Source organism: Amblyomma maculatum, chromosome 1 (genome assembly GCF_055883805.1).
Source record: "Amblyomma maculatum isolate TAMU_Amacu chromosome 1, ASM5588380v1, whole genome shotgun sequence".
NCBI lineage: Eukaryota > Metazoa > Arthropoda > Arachnida > Ixodida > Ixodidae > Amblyomma > Amblyomma maculatum.
The window spans coordinates 369886182-369907834 of NC_139344.1; the positions used below are offsets into that span (position 1 = coordinate 369886182).

A 21653-nucleotide genomic window follows, 5' to 3' on the forward strand; every position below is an offset into this window, starting at 1 on the left:
CGATGAGGCAGCGGTCGTTCTCGAGTGCCGGGGATTTTGACAGGGGTGTTCCATGTGAAGGAGCTTGTCGAAGTTCATATAAGCGGCTTCTATTGTCGACGTCATTACACGTTATGACCGAAAGAGATGCAGTTTCCCTTCTCGTCGACCAGGACACAATTTACGCGGAACGTGGTCACAATAATAGATAGATGCGTGGAGTGAGTCATAGCAAGAATTAACTACGTGTAGTCAGGTTATGCATGTGAACCCTGAATAACCTAGTAGTAATCTGTCGCTGTCACTTCGACCTAGTGAAAAGCGGAAACCGTTATGTTTTTGTCTAACACGGCCTCTGTTACGGCATCCTTTGAGATCAATACTTGCCATTGCTAAGAAGGAATAACCTTGCGTCTAAGTCGCGTTAATCTCTCTTCCCCCCCCCCCCCCCCCCTTTTTTTTTTTATTTCTAAGCCTAGCCTGTATCAGAAGAACAACACTTGCATTTTACGTGCCAAGAAATACCTCCTTGGCCTCCGATTTCCTTTGAAGAGCAGCCTGAATTTATCCCCCCGAAAGGCATCAGCTAAGATCGCACTACCTTTCCCCAGGCTGTAGCGACTACAGGTTGTACGAGGCTGCACGCTTTTAGCGGCACCGGCCGATGTGAGCCGGTTGAAGCGGGAGTGCGCGTCCCGTGCCTTTAATTAGACGCGCGCCCGGGGCCATACTGTTCCTCACGCAGGAGTGTTTTCCAGCGATTCCTGTGTTCATGCGGACACGAAGGCAGCGGCATAGAGTACCAGTGCGTTTTGCGTTTTAGGCGGCGTGTACTACAGGTATTGGTGGCAGTTTCCTCGGTGTGAAAGCGGATTCCCGAAAACCGTTGCTGTCTTTCTTTTTTCTTACTTTTTTTTTTTTTTTTTGTATGTCGAACGAGGTGAAGCACCGTTCGCGCGGAATGTTCGGAAACTGCTGCCTGCGAGATAAACGATGGAAGAACCTGCAGTGGTTGCATAGAGCTCGCAATTTTGAGTCTGCAGACTCGTCTTGAGCTGCTGTTAAGCTGGACAGGTGTCTCACTGACGCTCGTTAAGCGCTTTAAATGAGCGGGAGGCAGCACAAGTTAAATTTTAATCGGGAGTGTAGGGGCATGGCTTTGAGCCTGTCAGACGTCGAGAGAGAGAGAGAGAAAGCGGAGCGTGCTTCGCTCGTCTTGTTACTCCTCAATTAAATCTTAATTAAAGGCCTACGTCGGCTTTGTCCTGTGATAAAGGGTCGTTTAACGTTTAATCGATTTGTCTGAGTTGTCGACGGAAAACTTTCGCTAGGTATTGTTCCTAAACTGCTGGCCTTGTTTACGCCACTGGTGCCAGTCGTAAGACACTTTTGCTACATTCGCACAGGGCAACGCGTTAATCGTATAGCACTCATTGTGGTCGGACCCCGCATGGTCTCTTTTACATATTGATTATACTTTCTCCGGTTTAGGTGGCCAGGGGTGAGCTCAAGCAGCTCAAGCTGTTCTTAAAAAGAGATTTCTCTCCCAAATTAAGCATCTCTTCTTTATCTTAAGCAAAAAACAGCGCAACAACGGAGACTAGAGAGTAGAAAGAAGACGGGACCATCGCTGTTTATCTTATCTGTTTTTGCTTGTTTATCTTATCTGATTCTTCTGGTGAGACCATGTAAGTCGATAAGAAGAACTTTTGTTTTATCTGCATACTTTTGTGGTCCAAACGCGCTCATTCATTCGTAGTGGCATGAGCGTAGGCCATTGACAACCCGACCGATCTGTTCAGCTCCTATATAGTTTCGAATATGGCTGCCACCATGAAGGGGGATAATTCCGGATAACGAGGAAACACCTCTCTCAAGGCGAGTTCTTCCTCAATTCTGCGGCGTTCTCGAATATATAGATCAGCCCGCATCTGTATCACACGCACCTGCGCGCTTGTGCCTGTTTACTTCATCTCTGTTTACCTTCCTCCGCAAGGGGCGGCTGCATCGCCAAATCTCTGCTGACACCCTTCTCCAGTTTCGACCCAAAGAAGACTGGCCCAGATTCTCGCGCCCAGTAGAGAGACGATCGAGATGTGTCTCCGTGAACAAAGACGCCGCCGCCGCAAATTACTCTGGCGCCTGGAGCGCGCGCTCTGTGCGGCTAGAAGAACTGTACCGCCGCTGCCGACCTTTCTGCATTTTTTTGATAGCTGTGACCTTCTTCATCATCTCACCCCGTGTGTGTGCGTATTGTTTGCAGCGAATGTTTTATGCAGTTGTTTTTTCTTTCCTTACCCCTCGTGGCCTTCCCGTTTCACCCGCAGCGCTCAGTTCTTGTACACGAGGCCAAGGCTGAGATTGTGGCAGTCCTCCTCCTCGTTCTCGAGGCCTCCGTGGTCTTGGTGCCATGAATCGCGTCACGAATCCCAGCTGGCCCATTGTTGCCAGTCCGGCGGCGCCGCCGCCGCTAACGAGAGCACAGGTGGTGGTCCGTACTGCGTCGAAGACGTTGCAACGGTTTCTGCCTGATGGGAAGAGAGCTCGCTCTCTCGCCGCGTTTGCGTGGCTCTATTGTGGACGCCGTTCATGAGGGAGAACTCGTTTTCTTTATCAGGATGCTAACTAGCTGAGCAGCGCGGTGCTTGAGGCTTTTTCGCCGCTCTGTGTGTGTACGCTGCTTTTATTGCGAAAGCAATACTACTCTAGGTTTCGAGCCTTTAGCGTAGCGCGGCGGTAGCCACGTACGTCTTACCCACGTGACGCTGTGACGTCACACTCTACGTGACACTAGAGTGTGGGCTGGCAGGAGCTGCCAACTTCTGTCTCTCGTTTCACATAGGACGGTTATGTCAGAATCAGCCTGCTAGGACCCTGACATTCACGTTAGCCCTATAGGTCACTAGGACACGTTCATACGGCTTGGTTAAAGCGGGGCTTTATATGTGGGCTGAGGAAGAAGAAAAAAAAGAAGAGGAACGTTCGGTCTCCCGCAGCTAATGCTTTCGCGCAATATTTGGTTCAGCAGCTTTGAACCCTTGTCATTTTTTTTTTTCTGTACGTTTTTTTTTTTGCGCTTTCTTTAGTGTTTGTACTCTTCTGTCTCTTTCACTATTCTTTCCCCCTTTTAATCTGAACTGACTGTTTTCGATCTTGTTGCGCAACGACAAGGCCCGACATTTTGAAACCTTTTAACTTTTATATCCACTCATCCCCTTCCCCAGTGCAGGGTAGCTAACCGGTTGCTTTTACTGGTTAACCTCCCTGCCTTTCCACCTCATCTTTCTCCTCCTCCTTTCCGGGATTATTATCACGTATTTTGCGCAATTTCGACGTCCAATGCTGTTTTGACGTCTGCACACTACAATGACGTCCTTGGCTATTTTGACATATCGTATTGGCTTTTTTGGGCCCTAATTAACGAACTAATTAAGTTCGCAGGGGTCAAGTGGATTCAGCTAGCACAGGACCGGGTTATTTAGAGGAATGTGGGAGAGTATATAGTCAGGCTGCTGCCGCCGATGATGATGATGATGAATTAACTAATGCTCTGCATCGACTAAATTTTGCACATAGGCACATTTTTTTTTCACCCTCTACCTCATACAACCATCCTTTTTACTCATCAAAATTAATTTCTCGACAATGACGGTGTGATACCCTCCGCGAACGCACAGATCCTGTCCACATCTATGCATGCGTTTAATGTTCCTTCTTAAAAGCAAGCTCCCCTGCTTTCTGTGTGTGCGCGGTGCAACACGCTGTACTATCCGCAAGGTCGAGCGCGGTGGGGAAGTGACGATCCTCTTCAGCGCAGAAAAAGTTGAGCTGGTTAACTGAGTGTATTGACCGCCGGAATATGCATATGACCAAAATCACTTCCAGGATCTCTCTCTCTCTCTCTCTCTCTCTCTCTCTCTCTCTCTCTCTCTCTCTCTCTCTCTCTCTCTCTCTATCTATCTATCTATCTATCTATCTATCTATCTATCTATCTATCTATCTATCTATCTATCTATCTATCTATCTATCTATCTATCTATCTATCTATCTCTCTATCTCTATCTATCTATCTCTATCTATCTATCTCTATCTATCTCTCTCTCTCTATCTATCTATCTCTATCTATCTATCTATCTCTATCTATCTATCTATCTCTATCTCTCTCTATCTATCTATCTCTCTCTATCTCTCTCTCTCTATCTATCTATCTCTCTCTATCTATCTCTCTCTATCTATCTCTCTCTCTCTCTATCTATCTCTCTCTCTCTATCTCTCTCTATCTCTATCTCTCTCTCTATCTCTCTCGCACGCACGCACGCGCACGCACGCACGCACAAAGAAATATTAAAAAGAGTTACGCAAACGCTGTGGCTGTAACACAGCGTTTTGTCTGGGTTTTAAAGCTTATACCTCCATCACCCGAACACTTGTAATCTATATTGAACGCGATCTGCATTGAGGTTTTTAAGTAGGATTGAAGCATCCGGTGCTGCACGGTCGTTTTTGAATTAACATTGAGAAGTTTCCTTCGTGTGCGTTAGGTGACATCAAGGTTGGCGACGCCCACTTTCTGCATTGAGTTGAATGCAGATCGAGCTCAATGAGGATTGAAGATGTTCGTGTGACAGAGCTATTATCTGGTTCCTTATTGTGACCCGGTAAAACCAGCAGCGAATTTTTAAAAACAGCAGCATCGTGCATGCCCTCACAGGGAATTGATGTGCGTGCTTGCGAGAGATACGTCGCGGGCTTTTGAACGGTATACGGTTTCTTGAAGCCCCAATTGATTCTTTAGTGTTCGCCGACGCATTTATTGACGTCTTCGTGAAGCAACAGGCCGTAAAGCGCTCTGTTCCAGATGCACATATATACATTCATCAACTGCTCGATATGTGAAGGCGCTACACTGCGACTTCCAGCTTAGGCACGGTGCGTGTGCGCATTCGGTGTTATAAGTAGCGCGCTCGCCCTTCGCGAAGTTCACTTCACAAAGCGGCGCGGCTGATTCTGAGGTTCTGGCGTGCTCTTCGGGAGCGACGCGAAATTGGGCTGTTCGCTCGAGTAAAAAAGCGTCGTAAAATATAACGGCGCCCGTAATTCTATAACGAGTATTACTGCAGGCCCGTATATCTTCACGCCACGCTCGGAAGTTCGTCATAAAACGGGTCGATGGCCGCAGATGAGCGTGGTCGAGGCAGGCCTGTGAGGGGGACCGCACAGAGTATGTGTGTGGCCTATACAGCAGTGAAGATACCAAGTCGAGGACTGACACTGCGATCAGGTCGGCAGACCGGTTCTCCGGCCTGGGTCTCTGGGTGCCTGCGCTTAGAAAAATATTCGCTGCGGCAATCGGGATTCACATTCCTTCGCGACGGGAATGGCTTTATCGTTAGAGCAATTAATAATTGCCTTGTCTCCTGCTTTCCGATCTGTGTACACGAAAATGCGTGTTGCCTGCACGATGGCGATGGAGGAATAATAAACTCTGTGTGCGGCGGCGTTCCCAAATGATATTAATGCGCATGACTGGAAACACCTGTATCTCCCTGAGAAAGCTCTCGTCAGCTCCTCCACATTTGCTCTCTCTCTCTCTCTCTCTCTCTCTCTCTCTCTCTCTCTCTCTCTCTCTCTCTCTCTCTCTCTCTCTCTCTCTCTCTCTCTCTCTCTCTCTCATCTTGCTTAGTTTGTCTTGCACCGCCGTGTCATCATGAAGGGTACCGCGGCTCTTTGCCTCTAGAGGTAAGATTTGTAGTGAACCACATGTCCTGGAGGAGGATCGAACGTTTGGTGCGAATATTTTTGCCAATATTTTACAGATCATCGCGTGGCAGAATGGTTAGGAGGCAAACAAGGAACGCCCATTAATGCCGCCGAATTAATTGCCGCAACCTACCCCCCCACGAGGACGATGTGTTAAAATTCCCTACTCCAGTTGGCTCGAATTCAAGACGTTGGCGGACTGTGACGACATCTCAGGCTTTCGGAACAGTTGCTTCGTGCTGCTGAAAACGGAGCTGCAATAGAGAACAAAAAAAAATCAGTTAAACGCGGTTAAACCAAATTTGAGGAGTATTAGGTCTGTTTTACTTGGTTTTAATAACACTACGTGTTCAGCTGACGTCATGGCGCGTCTGTCACGTGATCGCTGGCGTTAATAGCCTTTCAATGTCAGATATCATCTGTTAATGCCAAGTGGTCACAGGTCAGTAAGTGATATCATGCACCTGGGGAGTCTGTCGCTAGACAGGCTAAGCCCCAAGTTGACCTTGGCTCGGCTTCGAGGTCATCCGGACGAACCAAGCGCTCTCCAGTTTTTTGCACCTGGGCACGCTTGCTGGACAGCCCCCATGGGTGACTGGCTGCCCAGCTCGTAAGCGTCAGATCCATTTGCTAACCACCGGAAAATGGCGACAGGTCATGCCCGACCAGTCATGTTCGGAGTTTCCTAACTTCTGTCCGTGTTTGCTCAGTGGCCACGGCGGTCGGCTGCTGACATCGAGGTTGCAGGTTCGAATCCCAGCCGCGCGATGGTCGCATTACGATGGAAACGAAATGCAAGACAGCCACGTTCTCTCTAATGTGAGCGAAAAATGAGGCCTAGTGGTAGAGCATCCGCCTCGTGTTCGGGAGATACCAAGTTCGATCCCTGGCGCCGCCGGGTACCCACTGGCTTTTCAATGGGTACAAGCTTTCCCTCGGCCTGGTGCTCGGCTCTTTGGAGTGAAATGTTGGGGAAAGGGGTCATAGGTCTCAAAAAGGGCCAACTAATGGGCTTTTGCCACACAAGACGGACTTATTGTTGTCCGATGGCGGAACTTATTCACTGCCACATCGGAGCAACTATTTAGAAGAGTTTAGCTCGCCAAACAGTATCCCCCGGGCTTACATGGAATCACCCAAGCCGAGCCCCTTTCCAATTGAGCAAAGTCCCGTAAATGACGGACACCCACGCCAGGGGCCGCTCTTGTACCAGTTTACGTCTGGTCATCGACGAGCTGAAAGCGAATCCTGACAGCTCTCCCACTGCGCGTGGCGGACTTGCCAACTACTGCCACCGCGTTGGTCGTGTTGTGGATCGCACCCACGTGCTCGGGCAGGCGGGATCGCAACACCCGTGGTGCACTTCCATGGCGTGCACCCCTGCCAGACGCCTTCGCGTCCCCGGCTTCGGTAACTCTCTTCGTGATGCGCTCCACGCGAGAGCCCGATTCTACCAAGTTTTGGCTGAGCGTCTTGGTTTGGACGCCGGCCCCATTGCAAAAACTCTTTAGGGCCTACCGCCTGCGCACCGGAAGCGCGAATGGAGGCTTCATCCCCCACCCCTATGGTCTCACAGCGGTACTACTGACAGACTCTCGAAGGGTGCTTGCACCAGTTCTACTTTCGCTTCGTCTTCACTCTCTTAGCCTACTGAGACGCCCGCAGGCCTCAGCGTACCCCAGAACGTCCCTGGTTTTCACCGGAGGACAGTCTCTAACAGCACCCCCAAGCCTCCTCGCGGGCTGGGTTACACAGGGTTGCCCCTACCCCTGATGACTTTAGTCAGCGGGGATTCCCCTTCGGCGTCCTTACATAGAGACTTAGCCGGCACAGCCCATCCCTGGACTGCACCAGCGGGTGAACAGGCTCTTATTTGCCGCTACGAGGAGTCATCATCATCATCATCATCAGCCTGATTATACCCACTGCAGGGCGAAGGCCTCTCCCATATTTCTCCACTTAACCCGGTTCTGTGCTAGCTGCATCCACTTGACCCCTGCGAACTTCTTAATCTCATCCACCCACCTAACTTTCTGCCGCCCCCTGCTACGCTTTCCTTCCCTTGGAATCCAGTTTGTTACCCTCAGCGACCATCGGTTATCCTCTCTTCGCACTACATGTCCTGCCCATGTCCATTTCTTCTTCTTAATTTCCACTAGAATGTCGTTAACTTGAGTTATTTCTCTGACCCAGTCTGCACTCTTTCTATCTCTTAATGTTACCCCTACCATTTTTCGTTCCATAGCCCTCTGGGTTGTCCTCAACTTAAGTACGATGGCTACGAGGAGTGGTCATCTCCAACTCCAGCGGCTTCCATCCTTGGATCACAGAGAGTCGGGAGCTCCCCAGCCTTATCCCTAGTCCCATTTCTTGATAGGGTACATCATCGGTAAAGGCTGTCATTTCGATGGACTCCACCGTAGCGGTTCATAAGCCCGAGAATCTATCCCACTTTGGTGGGTAGACTTCCTCAGAGTGCACAAGTCTCCGAGGTTCCAGTCGGCCTTCTGAGCATTCACCGGCGTGGCCTCTCTCGATTACAGGAGCGCGCCATTGCTCCCAGCCTTATTCCTCCGGTCTTCATCGCCAATGGTTGCACCCCTCTCGGTTACAGGAGGACTCATCCCCTCCCAGTGACCACCCAAAAGTCAATCCACCCATCATCGAAAAAACTGTCTTAGTTTGCTCGATGACAAATTAATGCCACCAGGCTGACCTGTCCCTCTTAGACAGGCCACAGCTGAGTCCTCTCCGCTTCCGCCGAGGGCTCTCGGGTGTCTGCTCACCCGTGTTGTAGTCCCGCTCCAGCCACCCAAAGGCTTGGATTTACGGGTCCTCGCCAGACATGGGCCTGGCAATGGGAGGAAAACTTGTGCAACACACTTCCGTCCCCGGTAGTCGAAACGAATTCAAAGCCCTCGTCAAGGGCTTCTCTATAATTCCCGCTTTCATCGTGCCTTCCCTCAGGGCGCGGCTGAAAGCGTGGTCCACCCCCAGTCAGTTGGTGTGCCCCATACTTTCCCTCATTACCACGTGTTGTGATTATTAGCTTTGTTTCTGGAATGACAGAATGAAAAGACGCCGCTTCTTCTCGACTACGCACGGTAAGCCTTGGATGTGCGAAGCAGAAGGTGAGGCTCGAGCCATGCAGGTGCACGGAGGAATCGGTGCTTAGACGAATGAGGCAGGTGGAGAAGACGACGCGCAGTATAGTCGTGCGGTGATGACGGGCTCACGCGTCACGACCGGCGGTGCCGCTGCTGCGGCAGCTCGCGTGAGCACCTTGCTCGTCGTGACAGGTGCGTCCTTTGTTTCTCGCGACGTGCCTGGTCGGCCTAATTGTTGTTGCCTCCTCTTCCGTGCCTCTCCGCTGCTACCGGCGACAACGCGGTCGGCGTCTATGCTGTTCGGCTGGTAACGCTTCGTCCGTCGTGTGCCTGTGAAGGTGCGCACTGGCGTACACGGCGCGTGCTGTAACGTTGCATTGTGTTTGCATTCGGAACCATTTATACTGTGCAGCTGTTGTGCTTGCGCTTCGTGAGTGCTTTTAGTCTCCACCTGTTGGTGTACGTACAGCAGTTGACTCTTGTAGGCAAGTGCACACTGTGAGTCGCGCACACGCGTTGGCCGTGGTTGATAGCTGCGCCGTGACTTCGCAAGAGACGTGTTGTGCAGTGTTGTTGCAGCGTTGCTTCCTGTTCCCTGTTCTGGTTGAGGGCGCCGAAAAGGATCTGGGTGCTGACGAAGAAGCGCACGTTGCGTGGGGAAGGAAAGCGCGGGAAGGAAGTCTGCTGTCGGTACGTTACTGCTCACTTATTCACCCGCGAAAGTTTATCGCTGGTTCGGCGTCTGTTATAGAAAAGTGACTCTTACGGACGCACAGTGCAGTCACCGTCACTTGAATTCTGGCGATATTTTTCCGAATGTGCTTGTATACCCGTGCAAGCAAGTGGGTGATTTTCTTCTTAGAGCTTATTGCTTTGAATCATTGCAAGCAGAACGCCGTCAGATGAATATACAGCATGATCAAGGGTGCTATGCTGTGATTTCCTTTTACCTTATTTTAGGAAACGAAATCTGGCTGATGCGCTATTTTGATGCACTTTTTTTATATGTCTGTAGAATGGCTGTTGGTGGCTTGTTAGGCACTTACGTTTAGTCGGTATACGTGACGTCAGGCGCGAGGTGCCGTGACGTATGTTGTTGCTGTAAAGAAGAGACTCTTATTCAGGCCAGTTATAGGTTTGGCGCTTATGGTTCATCTAATAATGAAGCCTATATATATTTCGAGCCTTAATTATGTGGCCACACATTCAAAGCACGCATGGTGGCTGCAGTTTCGGCAGTGTCCTAAATTAGCGATTTCTCCTAGCAGGTGGTCTGTCTAGAGCACTGTACACGTATATACGTTCTCACCGCAAACTTTTCCTTTCTCAATGCTAATAAACTGCCGGTAGGTCTCAATCGGCGTAGTTCTTTGCGTACGCCACGAGACCACGCCCATGTCGAAGCCACAAGGCAGGACGAGGCTGTGTACGCAGAGAACACTCGTACTCGAGGGCCGCCGCGCAATGGTTAACGTTTCTTTTTTGTTTTGTTTTGTTTGAGGCGCGCCGCCATGGACGGATTAGGAGTGGGTGTGGCTTCATCTTTTGGGTTATGGATCGAGCTTCGCTGCCTGGCGCTAGCGAGCGTTGACTTGTCGCTATATACGCTGGCAGAAAGAGACCATCGCCATGAGCAGTTTGGGAGTTCCTTTCTTTGTTTCATTCAGACAGCTCGGTAACTGGATCTCTAAAAGGAACCAAAAACTTCCTTGAAGTTTTACGCGAGTTCGAGCTAATGAGATGCCGCTGTTTTTTTTTTTTTTTTTTTTTTTTTTTTGTACAGCACTGAATGTTATGCGCATGCTGGTCTTCTCAGTTTTCAAACAGGAATGGGTTGTGCTTTAGTGCAGTTGTGTATTTCTTCATGTGCGTGCAGTGATATGCGAAAAGCGGTTCATCCGCATTGCTGTCTGGCGGTTCTGATAAAGATGAAATGGCCGATGAGAGTTGGTGTGCATTTCAAATCTCTAGCTCAGTGCAGCCACTGGCATCGGACTGAGGGGTATTACAAACAACTGCTACAACTGCGTGGAAGAACGGTGCACGCACGCATTTATACACCTGGAACGAAGTGCGAATAACGAAATTCGCGTGTATTCGTGTAACGGTGTGTATTCTTTAGCGTTTACTCCCTCTTGTAGAGGTCGGTGTCTTTCGTGAATTTGTACAAACGCGATAAGGTATCTATGATCTTCGGCGAAAATGTCTCCCCCCCCCCCCCCCCCCCCCCCATAGTTTTAAGCTGAGAACTGAATTTCTTTTTACCTCATTGCTATACAAGCGCTTTGTGCAGTTGGTTGTATAGTATAGGTTTGTTGACCAATAAACTCGATGTTTTCATGCTTGCTCTGAAAACACTGAACTTCGATGATTCGCGTTCAGAATGAGTACTTGCAGTCAACGCAGGTAAGTCGTAAGATATATTTGTTGTTTTCAGAGCTCAGGAGCGACTATGATCGTACTCACCCCGTATAAGATTGCATGCTTAGACTTTTGCCAGAAGCTAATGCTGCTCGACAATGGCAAGTTGTTGGGCGAGTTGGTGACGATGTTCCATATTACGGATAAACGGGATAGGAGGAGGAAACATACAAGGACACACGTTCGTCCAGTTAATATGTAGTTCTATTTGTAGTAGTTGAATTTCTCTGGCAACCAAGTTTTCCAGAAAGGTGAGCAATTCTGACGTCAAATTTTGAGTCGCCTGTGAAATGCAAGTCACAGTTCCACTGGATGTAGCTCCCCTGTACACCATTTGGAATCCTGCAGTAATTCTGGAAACTGCATTCCCAGGTCTTCATATGCCATATTAATTAGGCTATCCGCGCTTCAGTGATACCTTATTCCTCTTCTTTAGCAGGGCGGCAAACCTTACACCAAGGAAGAAAAGAAAATACACATCTAATATAGTAGGCTCTTCCCTTCCTGAAGCGCCTTCATAGCACATTATGTTACGAATGAGATGTCTCGTGTAGAAAAGCCATTCTCAAAAGTGCTCTGTTCATAGCTCCTTCTACTGGCGGCATCGGTGTTCAAGAAAAGGCAGTCTGGTGCTAACCCTTGACACAACATCGGCAAGAGCCTAATAGGGTACAGTCATGGGGCTCACTATAGAGAAGCGGTTTTTTTTTTTCCTTTTTTTTTTTTTTTCCAGCATCTAATGAATGGTATAGGGCGTTGAACTTGCATTGTATAGTTCCTGGTAAATTTTCACGAGAGTCGTGATCCAGTGATGGATAATCCTTTTCGCCTGTGAGCTATGCCGAATCGGGGCTCTGTTCGCCGTAGATACGCAAAAATAATCGATGCGCGCCTCGATAGGGGAAAGACGTTGTTAATGGCTAAAAAATAAAGGAAAAAAACAACAAAACTAGAATGGAAGCTTAGCTTCGTATAGAAGCTTAGTTGCGTTCACTCTTTGACGAACGGGCGTAGGAAAGTTTTTGTAAAAGATTATTGTTCACTAGCGCCACCTGTACCGGTGGCCAATCCGTATTTTTCGGCTTTAACTGATCCCATCTTTTTTATTATTATTTTGCTGACAGGTTTCTGTCGCTGTTTTTTGGTCTGAAACCGGAAAGTACGCGGCCAAGGTGTAATGTCTCAGTTGCGTCGAACGTTCTTGCTAAATTTATTGGTCTCTCTGGGCCGAGGTTACCTTCGCTTGTATAAGGGTTAGCGAATTACCGAAAAGTAAAGAAGCAGAAATAGTTGGCTTGCTTTTATCCTTACATTTTTATGGGCACTCGGCACATTACTTGTTTATATTTTGTTGTTTGCTTATTTATTTACATGGTTGTCTGTCAATGGAGAACTTCGGGACGAAATAATGAAGCCATGTCCCTGGCAGCAGTAGACGGACATCAGCTGAGACAGTAACGCGGACCTCTCCAAGCAGATTTATAATGAAGTAAAGTGGGTGTTCGGACGGTCTAGAAACTGAACAGGAGCGTGACAAGCGACTGGATCCGAGACAGGGAAATTTGTTGCTCCCATTTAAGCCACGCTTTCACTTAGTCACTATGCTGGCGAAGAACAAGTAACTACGGGAGTGACGCGCTTTGTACTAGAAGGAAGAAAAGCTTGAAGCACGAAGTGGCTGGGCCGTGCTTAGAACTGCGGCCGTAGTGCTCTTCGCGCGGTAGTTCAGGTCGCTATTTTGTTTCGGAATTCCCGCGTCTTGCTCACGCCGTTCGCTTTTCAAGGATCGGCCCCTGGTGCATCGAAGGTTCCTGTAGAAATCCACTCACACGTGGCGGCTATATTTTGCTCTTCCAGTATGCGTACGTCCGAGGGTTAGCCGGGCTGTTTGTATGTTTCGCTGCGCGTTTTTTTCTCTCTTTGAAAAAAACGCGCAATCTCTTCGTCCAATCTCTTTGAAAGCGTTTGGACAGACACGAGTTGGAAGAGACGGAATAAAGAAAGGGCGTTTCTTTGTCGAAGCATGTTTTTAGCTTTGCCGCTGTTGTGTGTTCCACGAGCGTTGCCAGACGCAGTATGCGCGTTATATATTTATGTACGCTGGCTGCAAAACGCTTCCATCTCGCTCGAGGTTGAAGCGAGCTGCCTCGATGTTTTGCTCTTACAAAGGGAGGTCGCCTGTGTACTACTTTGTTTGTGTGTGTGTGTGTGTGGGGGGGGGGGGGGGGGGGGGGAGGGGAGTCTCCACGCTCTAGTGGCAACTGAAGAGGCTGTGTCCGAAGTCGGGCGGCGCCTTCTTCGAGTCTTGTTTCTCACTTTGTGTCCGCGCGGTACGCCCTGTTTAGAGCCGATGGATCGAGCGTACTTGGCCCCGTATAAATAATACGCGCGCGTGGTTTCTTGGGCGTCCATCCGAAAAGGGGTCACTGGAGGACGGGCACCGGTGCTCGTATGCGGCGTTGGTGCGCTCCCGAAGGCGTGTTTTGGGCGCACATGGGCTCATTGGGCGTTGCCTGCTTGACCTTTTTAGTGTCCACTTTTGTACTGAAATGCTGTTCCTTTTATAATTGCCTTCTTGATATGCCTGGCATTGTGCATTGGTCGTTTTTGCTTTTTGCCTTCTGTGAGAACAATTGGTGTAAGTTCAGAGAAAGCGAAGTTCGGCCCCTCCGCTCGCGGGTGTTATTGAATGCTACGTGCGGTAAGCCGAAAGGAGAGCGAATGAGAGACTTCCGTATGGAGGCGGTCTCCCTCTCTTTATATTTGTGCACTGATTATACACCCATCTCAAATGTTGGGCCGTTCAGCGGTATTGTGCAAGCCACTGCTTTAGGGGCGAGTGCTGGATGGAAAGGAAACTGAGTGGTGCTGAAGATCGTTGGGTAATTAACACGATTTCACAAAGGGATGAAAGGCCTTATAGACCTGTTTTTATTTTTAGGGGAGAATGACTGCATGCTTTAAGAGAGAGCGTTGTTGGGCGAGTCGGTCAATCATAATAAATAAAAGGGGGGTACTGCGCAGTACCCCTCATTTTATTTATCATGGCTGCATACACAGATGTGATTCGTCTATCGCCGACATGAAATTTTAAACATGCTCTTATAGAAAGTGGGAGAAGCGGAAAGGCACTGTTGTTTTAGTGCAATCTAGGGTGAGGCAGGCATTAAAGCTCACTTCGTGCAATGCCTTGAAAGTACAGGTACAGTCGGATTCACGAAAGGGAATGCATTTTTTGGGGGTCGTGTTCCTGGAGGCGGATTTATGATAGTCACTCTTGGAGGTGGTGGAAGCGAAAGGGTCCGTTGCGTGAGCATTACTGAGCGCAAGGCGCCGAGGTCAGTTCTTGGAACCACGGAAGCAGTAAATAACCTAGCTTCTTCGGGGGCTTTCGACGTTCTACCCTGCTTCTGTTCTTGGTACTGTAGTAAAGAGGGAGGGAATAGTTTTCTGGGAACACGAAAGAATGTGTTTTTGGGCGTTTGGAGAGCTCTTGTTTTGTTTACTCGCTTTATTATTTTTGCATAAATGAAAACTAGAAAGTAATTTAAAAGTTATTGGATTACCCAACAAAAGTAATTGTGATGTAATTTCATTATTTTTGCGGAACAGGAATTAGTAATATAATTTAATTACAGTTCTGCGATTTTCAGCCAACTAATTGTTGATCTAATTTATTTTCTTTTCAAAAGTAATTTTCCATGACCGAAGCTTATTAGCTAGCGGCTCGTACGCTTGGAGGTTGTGCAACATTGCGAGAGTACAAAGCTCGTGACTGCCGCGTGCGACTTGGCTGAACCTTTCAGCGGCGAGATAAGTCGCCCTTTACTGCGTATGTTATCTGTGTTCTCAGAAGTGCCGCGATAAGGAGAAAGCAAACTAATACAACGGTACTGCCTCAGCATTGCTACACAGCGAGCGTCGCCCAAGACGGAAGTTGGTGGAATTTATAGCTGGAGACTTTCTTTTCCTGAGATGCAGACGCCACTGATAATCGGCAGCGCTTGGAGATGTCCAGAAGGAAAGGTGCAAGGCAGTTTTGAAACCGACCTTTCGTAAAGTTGTATCAGATATGAGCACGCCGGCTGGAGCTTTTGTTGTAAAAGGTGCCCGAAATTCACTGTGACGCCCGAATCGGAGGATACGATGAAGCTGATGTGACCAGCACTGACTTTTGACGCTTATCGTTTAGTCCCACTCGGTCAGAAGAAAAGAAAAAAAAAAAACATTCCAGGTACACCGGGAAACGCTGGATGCGGCAGCCTTCCCGAACGGATTCCCATCGACTTGTTGCAAATGCAGATATTGCGTGGACTCTCATGCGTTCTCTCTGGCCTTCATCTTTGCACGGGGCTGCCACCGAAACCATGCATTCCTTCCATCGTGATGACTTTTTCGTTCCGCTTGGAAGGCATTGCATTCCTAGTCCGTCGAGTCCAGCGCCACGGGGATAGCACTGCATTGCATCAGTAAGATGCTAAGGTTGTCCCCGTGAGTGCTTCGCATTTAAAACAAGTCGCCCCGAAGAGCAGGAACGGGGACTCCCCATCTACTGTCCCCTCCTCCTCCTCCTCAAAGCGTTCGCTCAGCGGTGCGGCGGCCGCAGACAGGACAGGCACGCCCGGCACGCGACGAGGGGAGAACGCGTTTGCGATATCACTCTTTCCGCCGATGCTGGGTGAGAAACCGGTTGCGAAGTTCTCTTTCTTTCTCATTGGGCCGCCAACAAGCACGCGCTATTAGTAGGCATTGGCCGGAGAAAGCCGCCGCGTTGCTAAAGGGAGAGGCGCTCGCCAAAAGAGGGGAATCGCTGCTAGGTAGGACAACACCGCCGTGGCGCAAGCGAACGGCTGACGTGACGGATGGCGGTGTTTCCAAGTCGGGGGAGGAGGCCGCGAATGCGGCCCGTCGTCCGAGCGGCCGGCGGGCAGTCAGTCGCTGCCGTCGCCGCAGCAAGCCGGTGCTACGGTAGACGGCCGTGTGCTCTGATGGTTGTTGGCTTTTTGAGTCGCATTGTTCCCGAACACTGGGGATTACTCCGATCTTTCAGCTATTTTCGATGAACCTGACCGCCATCCACTCCCCTTTTTTTGTTCCACGCTAGCCACAGTTTACGCATCTTGCCCAAACCTGACGACGACTCAGGATAACGCCGCCGAAGTCGTCTTCCAAGTCTGTACTTCATGGGATTGGCTCAGAGCGAGATAGCCACGGCGTGAATCACCAGCGCACCGGTGCTGCTCCTCCTACACCCATCAGTGTAGCTGCGGGGCGCTTCAAGTCCACTATCTCTCCTTGTCAGCCCCGCTTTGCGAAGATTGCATTGTGCGTCGCAAGGTTGTCCAGTGTGAAACTTTCGGTCCCCGCTCCGCTGTTTTGTCGCGACGTCCGCTGGGCCCGCGGGCGACCCACCTCGTCGTCGCAATGGTGGAAGTGTTTGTGCGCGTTAATTGATTGTGCTACACTGGTGCGCGGTCCTAGGAAGGGTGTCGCCGAAGGTCTCGAGTCGGATAACGTCCCGCTGTCGTGTATCGGAGCCCGCCAGCTTGCTTGTTCGCGTGGCTGCTAAGTGGTACAAACGTCAGCACTCGACGAGACTCGGGGCATTGCGGCTGGAGGAGCAATCGAGGGCCGTGCATCGACTCGGACTATGTCTCTGTTGATCTTTCTTGGAGGAGCCCACAATCAGGGAGAGCATTGTGTGTTGGTCGATTGATCGCCCGTGCGTATGACAAGGACATACGGGAGCACTGTGCTGCCCTGAGTGCAGCCAACGTCGTGTTGTGTCGTGTCGTGGAGCGCTCGTGCGCTGACTTAGAAGCTCTGCCTTACGTTCGTGTTTGCTATGCGTTTTGTGAAGAACAACTGTCAACGTTAAGGTCGTCATTTAATTTGTCCCAACAAGATGCAGAAAACCTGTCTCTCTTTACTTTGAAGAACCTGCTGATCTCATGAACTTCATCTGCGAGGTAAGTTAATCGCATCCGCTGTTTGAATGTGACACGTATCTTCAATTGTTTCAGTAGGTTAAAGCACCCGGTTTAACTGTCTAGCTTCAGCAGTAACAATTGGCTGATAGGCGATTGTGGTCTCCCTGGCAGGAAGTGTGCATCTACGTCACAGTGGCGTCCATTTTGTTGCGCATGTAGTGGGCGATATCCAATCGCCACTTGCACTGCTAAAGCATTAAAGTGCACCTCAAAATGGCGCCCGTGACGTCATCTGAACACCCGCTATTATTTGCGTGCCTTATCATTCAGCGCACATTATAATGAGCACCTGCGAGATGGGCAGGCGTGTCACATTAACGTACCCGAATCTATATTCTATTCTCTTCAGACACTTGAGGCATCCATGTATTGTTGAAGTATTTAACTGTCATGTTCTTCGATTCCACTTTGAGCTCAGAAAACATAATCAGACGAAAAGATCCAACTGTGTTTTTTTGAGCAAGCTGTGCACGGGTTTACTTTTGATTACAAACAACGTGAGTCCATCCTACCGAGTTGAGGATCATGCTTGCGCTAGCAAACGATAGTTGTACGTGCAAACGCCAATACGTCTTATCTCCATTTCTCTTTCATCATCGGACTACACCCACTTGAGGGCGAAGGCCTCTTCCGTTTTCTTCCAAATAACCCGGTCCTGTGCTAGCTACATCCACTTGACCCCTGCGAACTTCTCAACCTCATCCACCCACCTAATTTTCTGCCGCCCTTTGATGCGCTTTCCTTCTCCTGGAATCCAGTTTGTTATCAAATCGGTTATCCTCTCTTCGCACTACATGTCCTGCCCATTTCTTGTTCGACTAGCCTAATGACATTAACTCGAGTTATTTCTCTGACCCACTCTGCACGCGTCCTATTTCAACCTTACACCTACCATTTTCTGTTCCATAGCCCTCTGCAATGTCTTCAACCTTGCCTTTATTGTTACTTATCTTAGTCCAGATTTAGTACTGATTAAGGTTCCGTATAGGAGGCGCAAGGTAGAGTATATCTGTAAGGAATGATAACACTTTACCAATGCCCGCTAGGTGTTCGCTGGACCCCGTGTATTAAAGCAACCGAGTAGTTCCGGCTTTCCTTTCCAACTTGACCCGTTCGCGTCGCGCTCACGTGAACGGTCGAGCCTTAATTACACGGAATCTCTATTCTTGCTCGAGAATGGGTTTTGTTTCCGTGACCAGCGTAAAATCTGTCGTTCTGTGTTCTTTCATTTTTGTTTTTCGCTTCCTGCAACTAAAAAAAGAAAAGAAGAAAACATCTTTCTTTGGAGCATCCGAATGGGAGAGAAAATGTTATTGGCATATTTATGTCGCATTTCGCGCTTTTCTGCTCTTGTTCGCGAGACAACTGAACTTGCCGTCGCAGTACGTTGCCGCGATGCTGAGTGTAACGGAGCATATAGAACGTTATACGCAGGTGACTAATACCGACCCTGCTGGGTATGCCGGCGCTTCGTTGGTAACACTGCGCGGTAAAATGGTTTTGAGTCCACCAAGCCGTCTAGTGAAGCCACTGTGACTCTTTGAAACGTTGACGCGTTTTCGCTTTTCCCTACTCCGGGGGCAATTAATTCGTTGGAGTTTCCCACCTCTTGCGTTATCGTCGCAAGGTTTCAATAGCAGTCAAAGCGCTGGTTAAGTGCGTTAGAAATAGAGCGAGGTTTGCACAAGTCGCACATCCTCCTGATAACGCGAAACCCGATCCTCCACTTCCTGTGCACTGCGCGCTGTCCCCAAGAAAAAAAAAAAAAAAACGCTTATCTTCGAGCTCACTCGTGCAGCTCTATCATTCTCGGTGTGATAGCGTGGGGCAAGGGGTGCTGTCGAGGACTGACCATGCTCGGCGTTTTTGCATCTAAGGTTGCAGCTAAGTCAGTAAACACGCGGTGTCTATTCCTGTACGCCGGAGATTTTCGCTCTAGAGACCACGACTGCCGTAAGAGGTGGCGTCAGCATTCGCGTAGGCCAATAGCAAACCGCGAATTTGGCCCGACCACCCACTGTTATCTGTACCAATCTGTACGGCCTGAATATGGCCTAATGCCGTCTTCACTCTGTACTGACGCTACTTCGACAGGTATACATCACAGTAAGCTACATCAGCGAGCGCGCCTGCCAATCGGGGCCTCTTTGTTGGCAGTTACTTTATACGTATTTGTTTTATATGGAACGTGCGCATTATGGTTCGCAGATTGCTGCCGATCTCCTGTAGTGTAAACCAGACCAAGTATCGTTACACACTGCGCAAAAGGGGCGTACTCGTTACAGCACAGAGCGCATTAGCGACAAAATATAGCTTGGGACTTGACAATACATTCTAGCTGTCTCTGTCATAGCTTTCTTTTTAGTTAGCGAGATAAAAAAAAAAATCTGGATGATACGCTAAAAAGAGCGAAACAGGGAACGAATACTCATAATTCTGTTTTCATTCATTCACTCGCTTTCTATTCCAAAACAAAGATTGCCGTGCCATGAGGATGCGCCCGTGTTTCGCCTCTGTGTGGCGTGCCACTCGGTAATCTCCTCAAGCTCCTGTGAACATTCAAATCTTTCCGCTTTCTTTTCCCATTTTCATGCTTTCTCCATCTGGAACTCCGCATCCATTCGCTGGCTTCGCTCTAGTAGAGTGGACCTGCGTGCGTTCCGCGGGTCTGTGATTTCTCCCCGCGTCGGTGGCCGGAAAATACGATGCACTCGAGTAAGCCCTCGTAAATGCGACCTTCCAGGCCCACTTGCTAATTTGGGCCGTGCGCAACATAGCGGCATGCCGCGTAGGTTCTTGTTCGGTTCGAACTCGCCGTTCCGGGGGAAGCTGTCGTTGAGTCTGAAGGCTGTCCCGAGCCTTATGTTGGAACGCTGTTTGATTTCCCAAGGGTGGAATTGGAACAGGCGCATTCAACCACATCGGCTGAGGCCTTTCGGAGCGTTGCGACTCGTTTTTCGCCCATCCAAGCTTGCTCCTTGCAGAGCTGCCTTTAAAACGCACGCGGTCTACATCTGAGGTTGTGCATATTTTTGGAGCTCAGCATATAAAAAAAAGCAGATTGCAAATGCACCCAAAGGTCCTTCCAGCCGGGAAGAAAAAGATGCACAGAAAATGAATTACCAGTGAGGATATTTAATGTTAATACGGTGAAGCTAGAGGTCGACCGTAAAAACTATACAGTAGTGGCCTAGAACTACTGTCGTGGCCTAAACATCAAGCATGTAAAAGAAATGGCTTCCAATAGAGCTAGGACTGCAGTCAGCCCTTCACACATGCTACGTTACATTGCAATAGTTGTATGCAATAAAGTTCGTCCGCACTGTTACGACCAAGCATCCGCATTTGCGCGCTCTATTGTTCGCCTGTGGGCATGGATAAGTGCTGTGAATATGTGGTGATGGTCCAATGGCTCTAAGTGAGCCTGTTTCCAGGAATCCTGTTTTGTAAGCCTGTTTTGCTTTGTGGACACTCTGCAAATGCCAAATTGACCCTGCCAAGAGAACGTCTGGAAAAACACAAAGAAACGTCCCCCTGCGGGAAAAGCAGGAAGTGCTTTCTTTCTTTTGTTCACCCTTCCAGTCGATAAGCCCTATCGTCCAGTGAGGAATGCCTACTTTCCAAAGGAGACGACAGAGTGACATGTCCGCTGACGTGCAGGACAAGAAAGGAGCATGACGCATACAGCCATTAAGTGATTTCCCAGGAATGCAGGAAAGATTTGCAATTGTCGAAAACGGACAATGCTGGGAGCGGATGCGGCGCCACGTGCACTCGGGTTTCTGAGAAGTAAAACCACTTGTCAGAACCAGCCTGTGGTTTCTTTGCTGAAGAATAGAAATGTACCTCCTCTCCTCGCCGTTCCCAAGCTTTTCCCGCCAACAAGTGATCACGCCCAACGAATGAATGCCGGACCAGTCAGTGCTTCAGACCATCAGTGCAGTGATGTGTTCGATTGGATGCCGATTCCTGAGGGGCGTGCCCTGGATTTGGTTGGTCAGCATCTTCAGAGAGGGGCTGGACATAGGGGGTTTTAAGGACGCTGCAGAGCACGAAATGTCGCTCTGAGCCCTGGGTAAACGGCTCATCCAGATGCTTCTCGCTATGAACTTTTAACGCTTGCATTTTGCTGATGTACCCTTCTTTTTCGTGTAAATAATCTTGTAAATAAGTTTCTCAAAGTGCCATTAAACCTGCTTGTACATATTTCACCAACTTCGAAGATTCAATCCTACTTCAACCCCGAGTCTCTGCACGCTACCAAGTGAAGGCCGGGTCGACGTAGCCCCAGCGTCACGACAGCACCCACTTATGGGCTTTCCGAGTAAGCATGCCACTTTGGTACGTTGCCACTGACTGCTACACGTATGCACGGACCATGCTATTTAATTATCAC

The 21653-nt window shown here is 49.2% G+C and overlaps 1 protein-coding gene across 3 annotated transcripts in view; it reads left to right on the plus strand.

Annotated features, from left to right (window-relative positions):
• The window catches only part of gukh (NHS actin remodeling regulator GUK-holder), a 390412-nt gene that overhangs the window by 335682 nt on the left and 33077 nt on the right, over positions 1-21653 (plus strand). The window contains exon 1 of one of the 3 annotated variants that reach the window (XM_084591777.1): positions 9117-9536. The exons of the other annotated variants lie outside the window; for them this stretch is intronic. The gene's annotated coding sequence lies outside the window, so the exon portion shown is untranslated. Of the gene's footprint in view, positions 1-9116; positions 9537-21653 lie in introns of those variants that run through there. 3 annotated transcript variants of the gene reach the window in all.